The sequence below is a fragment of the Callorhinus ursinus genome, unplaced genomic scaffold (genome assembly GCF_003265705.2).
Source record: "Callorhinus ursinus isolate GAN/ISIS: 27379988/994484 unplaced genomic scaffold, GSC_fseal_2.0 scaffold60, whole genome shotgun sequence".
NCBI classification, from domain to species: Eukaryota; Metazoa; Chordata; class Mammalia; order Carnivora; family Otariidae; genus Callorhinus; species Callorhinus ursinus.
In genome coordinates, this window is record NW_027397122.1 from 5,767,448 (window position 1) to 5,782,148 (window position 14,701).

The following is a 14,701-nucleotide window of genomic DNA, read 5'->3' on the forward strand; positions in this document are numbered from 1 at the left end:
AGAATTCCACCTCTAGAGTGACAGTCTTCCCTGTAAGGGTTTATGTGAAAATCTACAACTTGGCAGTGCCTCAACCTGACGTTGAGCAAAAGGAAGAGATGGGTCAATCCTGGGGACGCAGCGCAAAGTGTGACAGGACGGCCGCTGGCCAAAGAGATGGACAGAATTTTTACAAGGTCTTCTTACAAACGACCAAACACTTACATCTGAAAGAACAATAGCATGATCTCATTGTTCCTGGAGTCCTAATAAACTTAAGTACCTGGGGACTAATTTGGATGCCCTCTGGCGTGAAGTTTATGACATGTCTCATTTCCTTTTTGTGTGAATTACCATCTCTCCAGTGAATGACCTTTCCATCCTCCTTGGCAGGATATGTATGCTAACTCCCACCGCATGTCCACTCATTATAAGCCTGAATCTTCTGACAACATGCCCCGGACGCTATCGCCCAAAGAGCTCTCTTTCTAATTGAGTCTGAAGCATAAATAATAATAATAGCACCTTTAATTCTGGGAAATAACAATAGGAGGAATTCATGATAGGAACAAATATCAAAAATTAGGATTTATTAATATCAGAGCATAGACATTGTCCTGCAGAACAAAGCCCATGGGTATTTACATAAGACCTGTCTGCTACGGTCGTTGTTGTCTGGTTTGGCTTTCATTCTCAATTCATAGGTCTTCAAAGGAGGACACGTGGGAAAATATGAGGAACGTGCTTGAAAGTAAGTGGTCTGGTGGCCCATCCTGGAAAGTGCAGTTGGAACTTGATGCATGGTCTATATAACACTTCACTCCTCCAGTTTGTCTTGTTCATATTGGTTGGCAAATTCCTTTGAGAAGAAACACACACACACACACACACACGCACACACACGCACACACACATGCACTTAGACAGAAGCTCTCTCTGTTTGTTCAAATATTTATTATGAACACTTATTTTCACTTGGAGAGAGATGGAAGGTCAACTGGTCACTGTTTCCAGGTTACAGTCTTGGGGAGGTTGAAATTAGCAGTAGTTTCACTGATATATTGTTATTAACCAGAGAGTACCTTTTACAAGAGGGTTTGATGACGTTGGGACCACAGGCTGCTGTTGGGTACAAAGGCACAGAACTGTATGGGCTGCATGGCCATGACTGGACCCCCAGTGCCGCCATGTCTGTGTCTGCACTGGCCACAGACCCAACAGGTGGCCTCCCTCTGCTTGAGACAGCCTGAGGGACAGGATGCGCGGTCACTTTCATTCTCCATTAGTGGCCACCCAGACCACTAATTCAGACAGAAAAATAGAAATGAAAGTAGTGCAATGAGCAAAATTAACTGGTCAGAGGAAACACTTAAAAACTCAGTATTTCTGTAATATTCCTCCCAGAAAACAATGAGGTGAAAAGTTTACATTTAAGTTTGCCTTGAATGATTGACCCTGGCAGGACAGTCACTGATTCACAATCATAATGATATAACCGGGGTTCCCTCTGCAGAACAGGGTGCAAATACATGCCCGCAGTGCTCTTGAAGGCCATGCTTTCTGAACAAACAGGAAGTGCAGGAGCCCAGTGTGGCTCCCTCTTGGGTGGGGGAGAAGCCCAGCTGTCTTCTGCCTCACCTGGGCTTTCAGATTGCAGCAGAGTACACCTCAACAGAGAGGACACAGCCCCCAAACCCCAGTAATGAGCTCTGGGCTTTCGATGCCTACTGTTGTGGACATTGGCAAGGTTGTGCACGTATGGACTTACCAAATCCTCACTGCAACCCTAGTAGGTACATATTGTTGTCAACCCCATTCGGAAATGAAGGAACTGAGGCATATAGAGAAAAAGAAAACCGCATTAGGCTCACAATGCTATTACCCAGTAGAGCCAGGATTCAAATCCAGGCCACTGGACATCAGAGCCCTCAGCATTCCCCACTGGGCTACGTGTCTTCTAGTGGCCATTGATGCCAAGATGGCGTCTGCCCAACCGAGATGAAACTTCACTTCCTGCCAACTGCCTGTGCTGTTCTCAGGCAGGGAGCTCCCCATCCGCTGGACCTGAGACCCCAGGCATAAGCCTCTTCTGGGTCCCCCTCTCAGCCACTTCTCTCAGAGGCCACTGCTCGGTGGGATGGGGCATGCAGTGGGTTAACACACAAAGACAGCTATAATTTGATGGAGCACCAAAGCCCCTCGTGTGGAATGGGGCAGTTTATTACTACTGAAGGCTCATGGTGGGAGTTGAAGGCTCATGGTATTGAAGGCTTATGGAAGGAGTTCACAGGGTCTGGTGAATATGGATTTCCCGAGGCAGGCAGCCTAGGAAGTGGAGGGGTGAAGTCATGGTCCCAAGGCCGAGAGGCTGAGAAACCTGGTCAGCTCTCTACAGCAGGGTCTCTGCATTCTGCAAAGGATCACCGGGGCATTTCAGACTGTTCTCTGGGGAGGCAGGCCAGGAGGGGCCACGCCAGCAGTGGGGTGTGGGACTGAGCCCTCGGTGCAAGCTGCTCTCCAGGACGGGGCAAGGAGCCTGTGGGAGTTACCTGTGGTTGCCGAGCAAACCATCCAACCCTTAGTGGCTCAAAGGACACCGGAGTACAAAATTCTCGATCCAGCTGGGTTCTCTCAAGGGGCTGTGCTCCCTCATCTGGGCTGCTTCTCCGCAAGGTGTCCCAGTGTCCCGTCCTGACCATGGAGGGGCCCCTGCACCACATCATGAACCTTCCATGGCATTCGCCAAGGAGGACAACTGCACAGAAGCCATCACATGCCTTTGGGCGTGAAGCCCCGAGTTCCACACCTGGAACCTGTTGCTCACAGGAGCTCAGGGCGCCCTCGCTCGGATGACTCAAGCTGGTCTCCTTCTCCCCATGGTTAGAGCTGGCTTTTCTCATCCTCACAACGACTACAGACCCATTACAATACAGTCTCCCTGCGCCCCTTTTGCCTGGATTATACACAGTCAGCTGGTATCCTAGTGAATGTTGACATCGTACAGCATGAGAAGAAATACAGGACCAAAGTAAGTTTGATTCGTTTTGGCAGGCTTCTCCATTTTGTGGGGCCGCCTGCAGGTGTCTGGGTCACATCTCCTGCTAGAGAATGTCTTTATCCCTGAAGATTTCAGATAGGATGACGCTGCACTCCCCATTTGCCTGTGCAGCCCTCACAGTCTGGGCCACCAGAGAAGGGAAGCAGCAACAAACCCAATCGGGGCCAGACAAAGGTCTCCACGTAGACACCTTCCACATGTTCCCTTTCCTCCTGGGATGCAGAAGCACCAGGGGCACGCATTGCCTTTGTCTTAGCCAGACCTGTGTCTCTGGGCAAGTGGCCATCAGCATCTCTCGCAGATAGCACATAGGCCTCCTTGCACTCCATCGATTCATTTTATTCCTGCCAAAACATCCTCAAATTCTTTAAATATTTGAAATATCCCTGATTATAGTTTATCAAATCTCACTACAATTTTTAGATATTCTGTACTATAGATATATAATATATATACACATATATTTTTTTCAGATCAATCTTGCCAGCACTTTAGACCTGCAAACCACACAGTGAAGATAAATTTAACTGTTCAAAGCAGGAAATTCACTAGTTGGATGATCCACAGGACTGCATGACTAAAAGCTGCTGAACACGTACCTTGCACACATGCCTCAGTGCTTTTTCCTCTCTGGAAACAATGGGAACACAGACAAATCTAAAATATTAAAGGGAAGAAAGAAAGCATTCTCAAGAACAATATTTTATTTACAAATGTATGTTTTCATGCTCAAGGGATTCAAGAATATTCTTATTACAAATGATTCAAGGAAGATCAAATGTGCGGAATGACATTTCCGACCCTCCATCCCCCTCACTAGACTCACCACACTGCCTACCTGTGTGCCGGTTGCTCACACTGCACGGATGGGGGGTACGGCCCCTTTCTTAGGCAAGTCCACATGCAATGCATATACGTGCATTTTAATTTTATATCTATTATATCTATTATTGTTTTATTTTCGTTCCAACAACTATGTTAAAGTTGTTCCTTCCACATTTTTGCAAACTCTACATTTTGATACATCCAAACAGTGTTGCCATTCTCCATTCCACAAATCCCGGGATTGTGATCTGTAACTCATGAATCCAGTATTGTTTAAAGTCAGCAAATACTCTGAGGGGAAAGCAATGCCAAGTTGGACTCCTCTGAGTTTCCCTTCTCTCTCACATTGTTGCCCTGCAAATCTTTGAGGCCGTGGTAGTTCTGTGATCCTTTCAAAAATATTTATTTTTAATATATCTGGTCTAGATATATATTTGTTGTCAGTAGAAGGTTGATACAAAGCAACCCATTAGTCATTGCTGGACGCAGACATTTTATACAATTTTTAAGCATAGAAAAAGGAAAACATAGGTACCTACAACTCTTATTGATTCTATAGGGCTGGGGCCGGGAAAGGGGAGTGAAGATTATAGATGGAGAAAGTGGAGAAATACACAAGTGAAATTAAAATATTTAAGATAAGATTGTCACAGCAATTGTTATAAAATTATGGGCATGTTTTCCCTAAAATATTTGATAGCTCAATATAGTGTCTGAAATAAATTAACATGAGTAGAGATAATTTCCCTCTTCTCCCTTTGGAAATGGAGTGGTTAACTGTAGAACAGAACTTCCACAGATATGGTAGGAAAAGGCTGATAAGATGGATCATTAGTCTGAGGCCAGTGGAGAACAGCAGAGAGAATCAGAACCGAACAGCTGATTCTCTAGAGAGGAGCGAATCTCCGTGGGATGAAATCGTTGCTGGGGAGACAGCGTAGGGGCTTTGGCTGATTTGAGCCACAGGCAGGACGCTGAAAGCTGCTGCAAAGCACAGAATGCAGGGAGACCCAAAGTCCAGACCAGAGTTGGGTGCACATCTAGGGTGGAGGGCTGAACACATGCAGTGACCCTTCCAGGACATTTGTTGACTTCTGGGGCTGCACGTCACAGGGGAATTAAAAAACTCAGCTGGAAGTTACTGAAAAACAGAGTATAGATTGCAGAACTACTGTGAGATAGAGATTAATGCTCATGACCCACCAGGGACCACATTAGAAAATAATTTATCTTATGATCACTATTTTAGATGCAGAAAACTATCCGATCGAATCCAACAATAGCGCAGTATTAAAAATTTTTAGCAAACTAGATCGGAAGGTAATTTCTTTAATCTGATGTGTGGAATCCACACTAAATTTACTGCAAAACATCATAGTTGATGGCAAATTGGTAAAAGCTGTCTCTGTGACTATCAGGTATAGTACGGGGGACACCCACTGCTACAAACTGTGCTCGGCAGTACCCTGGAGGGCCTGGCAAGCACATGAAGGCAAAGGAAAGAAGATCAGATAAGAAAAAATAAAATAATAACTACTCACAGTTGCCATGATTATGCACAAAAAAAATCCAAAAGAACCCACAAATTAACAAACATGCAAACGTTGCAACATAAGTTCAACATGCTCTCAATTTGGCAAAATCAGTGTATGTCTATATATCAGGAACAAACAGAAGGTGGAATTTATAGGGGCGCCTGGGTGGCTCAGTCAGTTGAGAGCCCTACTCCTGATTTCAGCTCAGGTCACGATCTCAAGGTCGTGAGATGGAGCCCCCGTGTTAGGCTCCATGTTCCGTAGGGAGTCTACTTGAGTTTCTCCCTCTCCCCCTGCCCTTCCTCCCACTTTCTCTCTCTCTCAACATAAATAAATAAAACCTTTTAAAAAAAGGAAAAGGGAGTTTATAAAATAGCACTTAACATAGTTTAGAGAAATATCAAATACCTAGGAATAAACTTAAAGAAAATATACAGAAAGCCTAGACACTGAAAAGCACAAAACATTGTATTGGGAAATTAAAAATAAATAAGTAAATGGCAGGTATACCACATTCAAGATTTGGTAGATTTCATATTGTAAAAATATCAATTCTTCCCCCAAATAACCTACAAATACAATGTAATTCCAATAAATATCAAGTAGGTATCTTTTTTAATCTAGGGTTTTCAAACACTCTAAAATTTGTATGAAAATGCAAAGTTAAAAATAAAATCTGAAGCAATTCTGTAACAGAAAAAGCAGAAGGAAAAGGGGGGAGGAGGGACAGGAAAAGAAAACCTGGAGGAGGGCTCATACTACCTGACACCAAATCTCACGAAGCTGCAGTTACTAGGAGGGTGTGTTATTGGTGCCTGGATCCACAAATTCACCCAGAGACACAACAGAATGCAAAAACAGATCCAACCATATAGCCGCAGTACCACGACAAGGTGGGCTGGGTTAACAGGATGTTCGTACAGCAAAAAAGGAAAAAGGAAAGAAAGAAAAAATAGCCCCTCACTCCTACCTCGCACTGCACATAGAACTCAACCTCAGGGGATAGCATATCTACATGTAAAAGGAAAAAACGAGGAAACTTTTATAATCAGACATAAGAAAATGTGTTTCTGCCCTTCATGTAGGCAAATATTTTTTTTAAACAGTTCACAAAGAGCACTGCTATGGTCTGAATGTTTGTGTCTCCTCAAAATTCATTTGGGGCGATACACGTACTTATATATGGATCTTACATAGACTCCAGCCTTAAATCCTAAACAACTCATCCTGGCACATTCTGTTTTTTTCTTTCTTTTTTTTCCAAAAGAGAAAATGAAGTTTGAAAGTGCTAAGTGACTTGGTTGAGAGCACCTCACTGTCAGTCCCCAGATTGTGGATCTACCCCACCGAGCTGGCCCTGGAGCTGGAGCCCCCGGCAGGGCACGGCCCTCTCCTGCCAGCACCGACATTTCTGTATGAGAGCTCAAACCACGGCGTATCACCTTGTCTGTCCCCAGCTGGGCCCGTGTGTCTGGTGATTCCGCTCAAAGTTTTTGCCAGTCTGCGTATATACATGAGGGACCACAAAAGTGCCATTCGTGACGTAGGAAAGACGTTAGGGTTTGAAGCCAATGGCCAAAGCCTAATGGTTTGTGCAAAAAGGTGGTTTTATTAAAGCACAGGGACAAGACCCGTGGGCAGAAAGAGCCTCACAGGGGTCATGAGGAGTGGCCCATGAGATACTCTCAAGCTGGGAGGGGGTTAGGGATAGTGTAAGCCTCCCAAGTACTTTGGAAACAAGGTTTCCAGAATCCTGTGGGGGGCTAGCTATCATTAGGAAAGGTCATTTATTACTGTTTACTAAACACTCAGTCATGAGACTCTTCAGCTGTGCATCAGTGGTTCATATGCTTGGGGGATGATTGCCAACATGTATCTTGGTGGGGTGGAGATAAAAGAAGTTTCCAAACGAACGTTTATATGTTAAAGAATGAAGGGGGGAAATCGGAGGGGGAGACAAACCATGAGAGACGATGGACTCTGAAGAACAAACTGAGGGTTCTAGAGGGGAGGGGGGTGGGGGGACGGGTTAGCCTGGTGATGGGTATTAAAGAGGGCACGTTCTGCGTGGAGCACCGGGTGTTATACGCAAACAATGAATCATGGAACACTGCATCAAAGACTAATGATGTCATGCATGGTGATTAACATAACAATAAAAATTAAAACATTTTTTTCTTTAAAAAGTAGACTTTGAGGATCCTGGTGGTGGGCTAAGATTGCCTTTTGCTCTTAGCAAAGCATTAACGTGGAGGCAGCTAAGTTCCTAAAGGAAGACCACTGTCTGTTTCAAGGACTTGTCAATGGGCTGCAGGTAGTATGGAAATTTAGTTATTTTTCTTTTGCCTTTGTTTCCCACATGAATCTGTACTGATTTTTAGGTTACAAATAAATTTTAGCAAGTAGGCACATGCCCAGGATTTGCAAATAATAAGGATCCAGTGTATTTATTTCTTACAAAAGAATCATATCAACATATATAAAGAGCTTCTCCAAATCGAAGAGCAAAAATAATTTATCTCTATTAAAAAAAAAAAAAGGCTCGGGTGCCTGAGTGGCTCAGTTGGTTAAGCAACTGCCTTCACCTCAGGTCAGGGTCCTGGTGATGAGGAACAAAAGGCTAGCTGAGGACAAAGCAGAAGAAGCTGACACCCCACAAACTCCCGCATGGGACGTATGTGACACAGCTCAGGCACCCCTGCTGCCCTAAAGGAAAAACAAATAGTTAATTTATGGAGATTACAGTCTGGCAAGACTTGAGCCTCCATCAGTTTATAAAAGTGTTAGCAATTTATAAGAACAGAGCATTTCTATCAATGGCCTAGCTTCCAAAGGGAATGCAGATACAATTAAATGTCCTTATAACCTGCAGCCCGTTGACACTTGAAGTGGGCAGAAGGTAACGTTCCTCCAGGAAGCTCCCAAGTCTCTTCATGTTAATGCCTTGCTGGAGGGTGAAGCAACCCTAACTTGACAATGGTTAGGCCTCTGGTATCCTGTGAGTCTTCTTTAACATACAGAAATCCTTTTGAAATCTCCCTTTTGCCTTACCTCCCCCAACTCCCAAGTATAGAGTCAGCCACCCCGCACAAGCCCGGGAGAGGGCGGCAGCTCTTTCTGCCTCCAGGTCCTGTCCCTCGTGCTTTAATAAAACCACCTTTTTGCGCCAGAGACGTCTCAAGAATTCTTTCTTGGCCATTGGCTCCAGACCTCACCTCACTGAACTTCACCTGTATTCCAAAACCCCATCACTGGGATTAAACCCAGCAGCATCAGCCTCCCTGCTCAGCGGGGAGTCTGCTTCTCCCCCCCCCTCAGCCCCACCCACCCCCCATGCCCTCTCTCTCTCTCTCAAATAAAAGTTAAAAAAAAAAAAAAGCCTTGTATCAGCACTTCACTAAGTGGATACCAAATTTTCCTTTTTTTTAAGATTTTATTTATTTATTCATGAGAGAGGGAGAGAGAGAGAGAGAGAGAGAGAGAAGCAGAGGGAGAAGCAGGCTCCCAAGGAGCAGGGAGCCCGATGCGGGACTCGATCCCAGGACCCTGGGATCATGACCTGAGCCGAAGGCAGACGCTTCACCATCTGAGCCACCCAGGCGCCCTCCAAATTTCCTAAAAAATGTAAAGTTTCTCAACTTCATTAGTCCTCAGGGAATGCAAAATAAAACCACAAACAGCACACTAGATAACTGTGGGCAAGGATACTGGGTACAGTGCTCCCAGGACCTGAACTTAGTGCAAACACTTGGGTAAGCCTCTTCTCTCCTCTCTGTTCCCCTCCTGGGCACCTATGTGTAGATAAACTCACCAAAAGAAACCTATAAGAGTGTAGACGGCAGCACAACTGGAAAGAGCAAAAAATGGGGGGAAAACCAATATTAACCGAAGAATGATAAATAACCTGTGGCATATTTATGTTAAGTAACATTTTAAAGCAACAAGAAGGAAAAATATATAATTACTCTCCTCAACATGGATAGATCTCACAAACTGGCGTAAAAAAGCCCAACACGAGAGGTGTGCTCCCAGTATGATTCCATGTACATGAATTTCCAAACAAGCAGAACTAATTGTTGGTATTCAAATTCACAATAGCGGTTGCCCTGGAAGGGTTGGGAGTGTGTGGAGGCATGTGGTACCCAAGGTTGTTTTATGGTCCTGTTCCGGTATTTGTTACGCTACAATCTGAATTTTAGGAAAATGTATCAGCAACCTTTGTGTATAGATACCCTGATGTGTCATAACATGCCCCGTGAAACTTGTAATAAATTTTTTTTTTCCTCCTCATGGATACTGTATTTCTGTCATTAAAAGTTTGTTAGCTCACTTGTTAAAAATTAGAGTTACCATATCCACACAAAAAAGCTTATGCTTCCCTTACATGAAAATAAACTTTGAGATACATTGTCCTTCCACATTCTTTGAAAGCTGATACTTGAATGGGTTTCTTAGCATCTGAACTATCTAAATGGTTCCACAAATGATGTAATTCAAGTGTGAAAGATTCAGTAAAAATAAAATAACTTTAAACAGAGATGGATGGGACCTATCTTTGAAGAAAGATTAAGAAAGTGAAGATGAATATCTTCCCTTCAGTTTCCTCTATGTATTTTTAATTGAAAGGTTTTGTATAAGCCCACTGGTTCAACCACATGATTAATCACATGCTCATCTGCCCTTCTCAGTACAATATACAAATGATCATCATGTCATAGGGAAAGATCGTTCCTTTAAGGGAAGGATACAGGAATTGGAAATAAATTTTATGAGCAAGCATTAAGTGATTCGGGCTTTTTGAAAAATAGAACAGTAAATGGAAGATTTAATAAACTGTCTTCAATTTTAAATGGGTGATTACATGAGCAATAAGCTGTCAATTTTTCTCCATTTCCAAAGAAGTGACAGGAGAATTTTATTTATTTTAATGTTGGAGCTCACACGCTGCTACAGAGCAGGGGGCAGGAGGGAGTACCCTCATGTTTGGCAATCTTGAAAGACAGGATCACGTAAATAATCTGTGAAAGTTCAAGAGACTAGAAGCGTCCCAAAACCCCACCCCACAGAGGGGCCCATAGGCAACATTGTATCAAAATGTTGTTAAATTTTCACCTTCTGCTTAAAACTCCATCCAAATTTGTGTCCCATTATATACTATGTCCATTTATTATAGCATATTTTCAGTAATTAGTTTGATCATTTTTCCTTAGAAATCTTCAAAAGAAAACAGTAATAATAAAAAATTGATGTACCATTTTCTTCCCTTCTGGATACGCTTACCCCAGTGTGAGAAACATTGGCTTGAATGATCCTCATTTTGTAAAGGGAAGATTTAGAAAGATAATTTATAATAATATATTAATATTATATAATATACAATGATAATACCTTATTATAAGGTACTATTTCATGAACAATAATAGCAGTGTAGCTGGAGGGTTTTTTTATAAAAAGTGTCAACACCAACGGGGCGCCTGGGTGGTTCAGTCGGTTAAGCATCTGACTTTGACTCGGGTCATGGTCCCAGAGCCTCTCCTTTTGCGGCTCTCCCTGCTGGTGCTCTCTCTCTCTCTCTCTCTCTCTCAAATAAATAAATAAAATCTTTTTAAAAAGTGTCAACACCAAGAACTCTATCTCATAAGTTACATGTAAAAAGATGTGAAATTGTAGAAAGTTTTAGATACGGTGTCAATTAATGTGAAGTGCAGTTGCCTTAAGCCTGGGTAGCTTTTTCTAGCACAGTCTCCCCAGAAGTGAAGCCAAGCGTAGCTCATTTGTCACCAATGGTCCACATGTTTTGAAATCCACAGGAGCTCAGTCAGAGAAAGCTGACTTATTGACAGAACATAACACAGTGGAAGTCAGCCAACAGCTTTATTTGTTGTTGTTGTTGTTGTTGTTGTTGTTGTTGTTGTTGCTTGCCCTCCAAAGTACCATGCCTCAAAGCAAGTTTATAGGTTCTCCCTGTTCGGACTCTGGATTCCATAATAGACACACCCTTCAGCTCTTTTGGGCACCGTCAAATATTAACGAACATCTCACCTTCAGCTAGCACAAACCCCGCGGCAGGGAACTTCACGCCTTCCTTGGCTCCTCTGTTTTACAGCTAACCTCTTCCCTGCACTTGTACCCCTCAGCCTGAAACCAGAAATTTGCAAAAAGGCACCATTTATTCCTGATTGCTCTCCTTCCCAAGACCCAAGGTGCTTATTCCATCGCCCACAGATAAAAGTTTAAGAACCAAAAACTTGGATGGAAATACATGTGTATTAGCATTCCCACCTCCGACAACGAGTTGCCAAAAGTCACTGCTGACATATTTGGAAAATAAACATGTGAATCAGAGGCTCACTGGGAAGGACACCTCCTCACTCACAGCCCCAGGGCATGCACCCGATCACTGCGTCCCATGGAAAGAAGTCACGTGCACATTAGAAATGGTTCCAGTCTCTCGCATTGGTAAGACAGGAAAATAACCGCATAAATTTCAAGTGCAAAAAATCACATTTACAACAGCACAAAGAACAATGCAAAGGAAAGAGGAAGAACAAGGTGAAATAAAAGGCATGGAGAACAGACCGTCAGATTATTATAACTAGCTACTAAAGGCACATATTCCTCCTAGTGATTAAATAGAACCTAACAGAGAATGGAAGTGAAACCATTAACAAAATATAGAGGGGAAGGATCTTGCCCACAGAAATCACTGTGGAAATGAATTCTATTAAAATAACTAAAATTCAAAGAGCTCGATTCTGGAAAATTCCGAAGTAGGTGGGTTCAGTTGCTTTCTGGTTTAAACATTTTTCTCTTCCGAGTTCTGTTGGTGAATCATCCCAACTCCAGTCACCCCGAGACAAATAGATAAATACAATTTTGCTCTCATAAGCTCCACTTGAACTGCCACCAGCCAATCGTCTATTGTAAATTGTATTTAAATATAAAGTGGACTTGCCTTTCAGGGGCAAACTGTTGGGAGAGAGCTCCAACAACCTACTGCCCTCTGAATGTGCCCATCCCTGTGTGTGACAGGTGGCAACCTGGGTTCTGCCGACCACCTGGGTTCTCTCACCTTTAAGGAGAATACCACACGTGTCATCACAGGAAATCATGAGTTTACTGTACATACAATGTAACTTTACCAGTGACTCACACACAGGAGGGACAAAGCAAATGATTATTGCATGGTTTCCTGCTAGCATCTCCATTCTGTTCACCTGTATTTTCTCAGACAGGGTTCCAAGAGGTGGTATTCTAAACAATTCTGTTTCTTCAGCATTAGCATATGGAGAACACATTTTATCTCCTTCTTTGGATCAGGTAAGGCTAGGTCTTGCTCATTCATGTTACAAATAATTATCAGGCAATTTTTGTGTCTGTTGTTCCGATAAGAAATATAATTTACTTGAAGATAATGTCTGTATGCTTTCAGGACTTAATAAAGTAGCATTTTATCTTAAATGTACAGATCAAAGACGTCTTCAGAAAACCAGTGTTACACTCATTAATTTGAAAGGGAAGCATAGAAACATCAGAAAGAGTGGCTGAGAAACTAATTGGAATCAGACTTTTTGTGTGTATAAATAGGAAATAACATATTTCTTAGAAATCTATAAAGATTCATCATAAGGATACAAACAAAGAGGCGGTGAATAATTAATTACATTGAAGCAAGAGATAAATAAAATGTAAATCCTACTATGTATAAGGAACTGTATCAAACACTAGGTCTCAGATCTCCACAACAGTCCCAGCTTTTGAGCAAAAGAGACAGGCATTTGCCGTCTCTGAGGAATATAGTTGTAGTTTGAAAATTGTTTCACAAAATGTCACTCAACATCGTATTGCATTAGCAACTCCTTATTAATCTCCAACAATGTAGATTTTTCTCTTGATACTAGCCTGCAGGATTTCCTTAGCTAACTGCAAACTTTCTGGACAAGCCCATCATGTAACAGGATGTTCAGTCCTAGCTCCTATGATGCAATATTAACCCAAAGTTATCATTGCAATCGCCACAAGGAAAGACCGCAAATTAAGACAGTGTTATGAAATGATCAACAACAATCACTTGAGCATCTCGAGCATCTCCTGCCTGTTGAATCTTGTGCTGACACAGTAACTTTTACCCTCACTGTGCATGTCATATTTTATTATCTACTCCAGCTATCTCCAGACTTGTTTATAGCACTGTGAAGTATGCCTTGGGTTTTAATTCACATTAGTATGGTCTATCCGACACACTGTTGATTTCAGTTGGTTATAGATTCCTATCAATGGCACTTTTCCCATTCATTCGCAACAGACCAGTAACAGCAATATGCTCTTCAAAAACAATTTTGATCAGACTTAATGTCATGTAAGAAGGCTTTGAAGAATCAAGGAAACCTATAGCTCTGTTAAAATTTTAATTACAGGTGCATTTTCCAGGACCTTTACTTCCGCATCTATTGAGATTCTTTCTGACAGTCCTGAGGTGTGGACTGACCGTGCTTTCTTGGGAAAAAAGCAGCAGGAAATTTCAAGTAGAAAGTAGAAATCAAAGGAGCCATTTTTTTCACATATGTGCATGTTGATTTAAAGACAAAAAAAAAATAATTCCACAAAACTATTTTAAGATTAAATGGAAGAGAAGCACTCAGTAATATTGCAGCCATTATAAATGGCACTGTAACCTGCATTTTCAAAGGCCAGCATCTCTCCTAGAACAAGAATCTTTCAAAAGGGGTTGAATCAGAACCACAATTTCGTGCGTTCCATCACAGGTTCTATGGCAATCTGGAGAGAGTCCTTCTCTCCCTAGCGGTAGGGAAAAGCTTTTAGAGAGTAAGTAGAAATACTCAGTACCTTTTAACGGTTGACTTTTCCGTCTGCACTGCCATTTCTCCCCCATCTGTACGGGGTTTTTTGGTTTGTTGTTGGCTGTTTGTAATGAATTGTTTGTAAGCAAGCTACAAATCCAGGAAGAAAGTGTTAGAGGAAACCGAAGGGTATGGAGAACAATTTTTTTTTTTAAAGATTTTATTTATTTGAGACAGAGAGAGAGAGAGGGAGCACAAATGGAGGAGGATTAGAGAGAGAGGGAGAGGCAGACTCCCCGCGGAGCAGAGAGCCTGACTCGGGGCTCGATCCCAGGACCCTGAGATCACGACCCAAGCCGAAGGCAGACGCTTAACCGACTGAGCCACCCAGGCACCCCGAGAACAATTTTTTATAACCAGTTCACCACTCTAGTTTGAAATTCAAATATAACATTATATTAAAGTTCCTTTTTTTATTATCTTAATCACCATACATGACATCA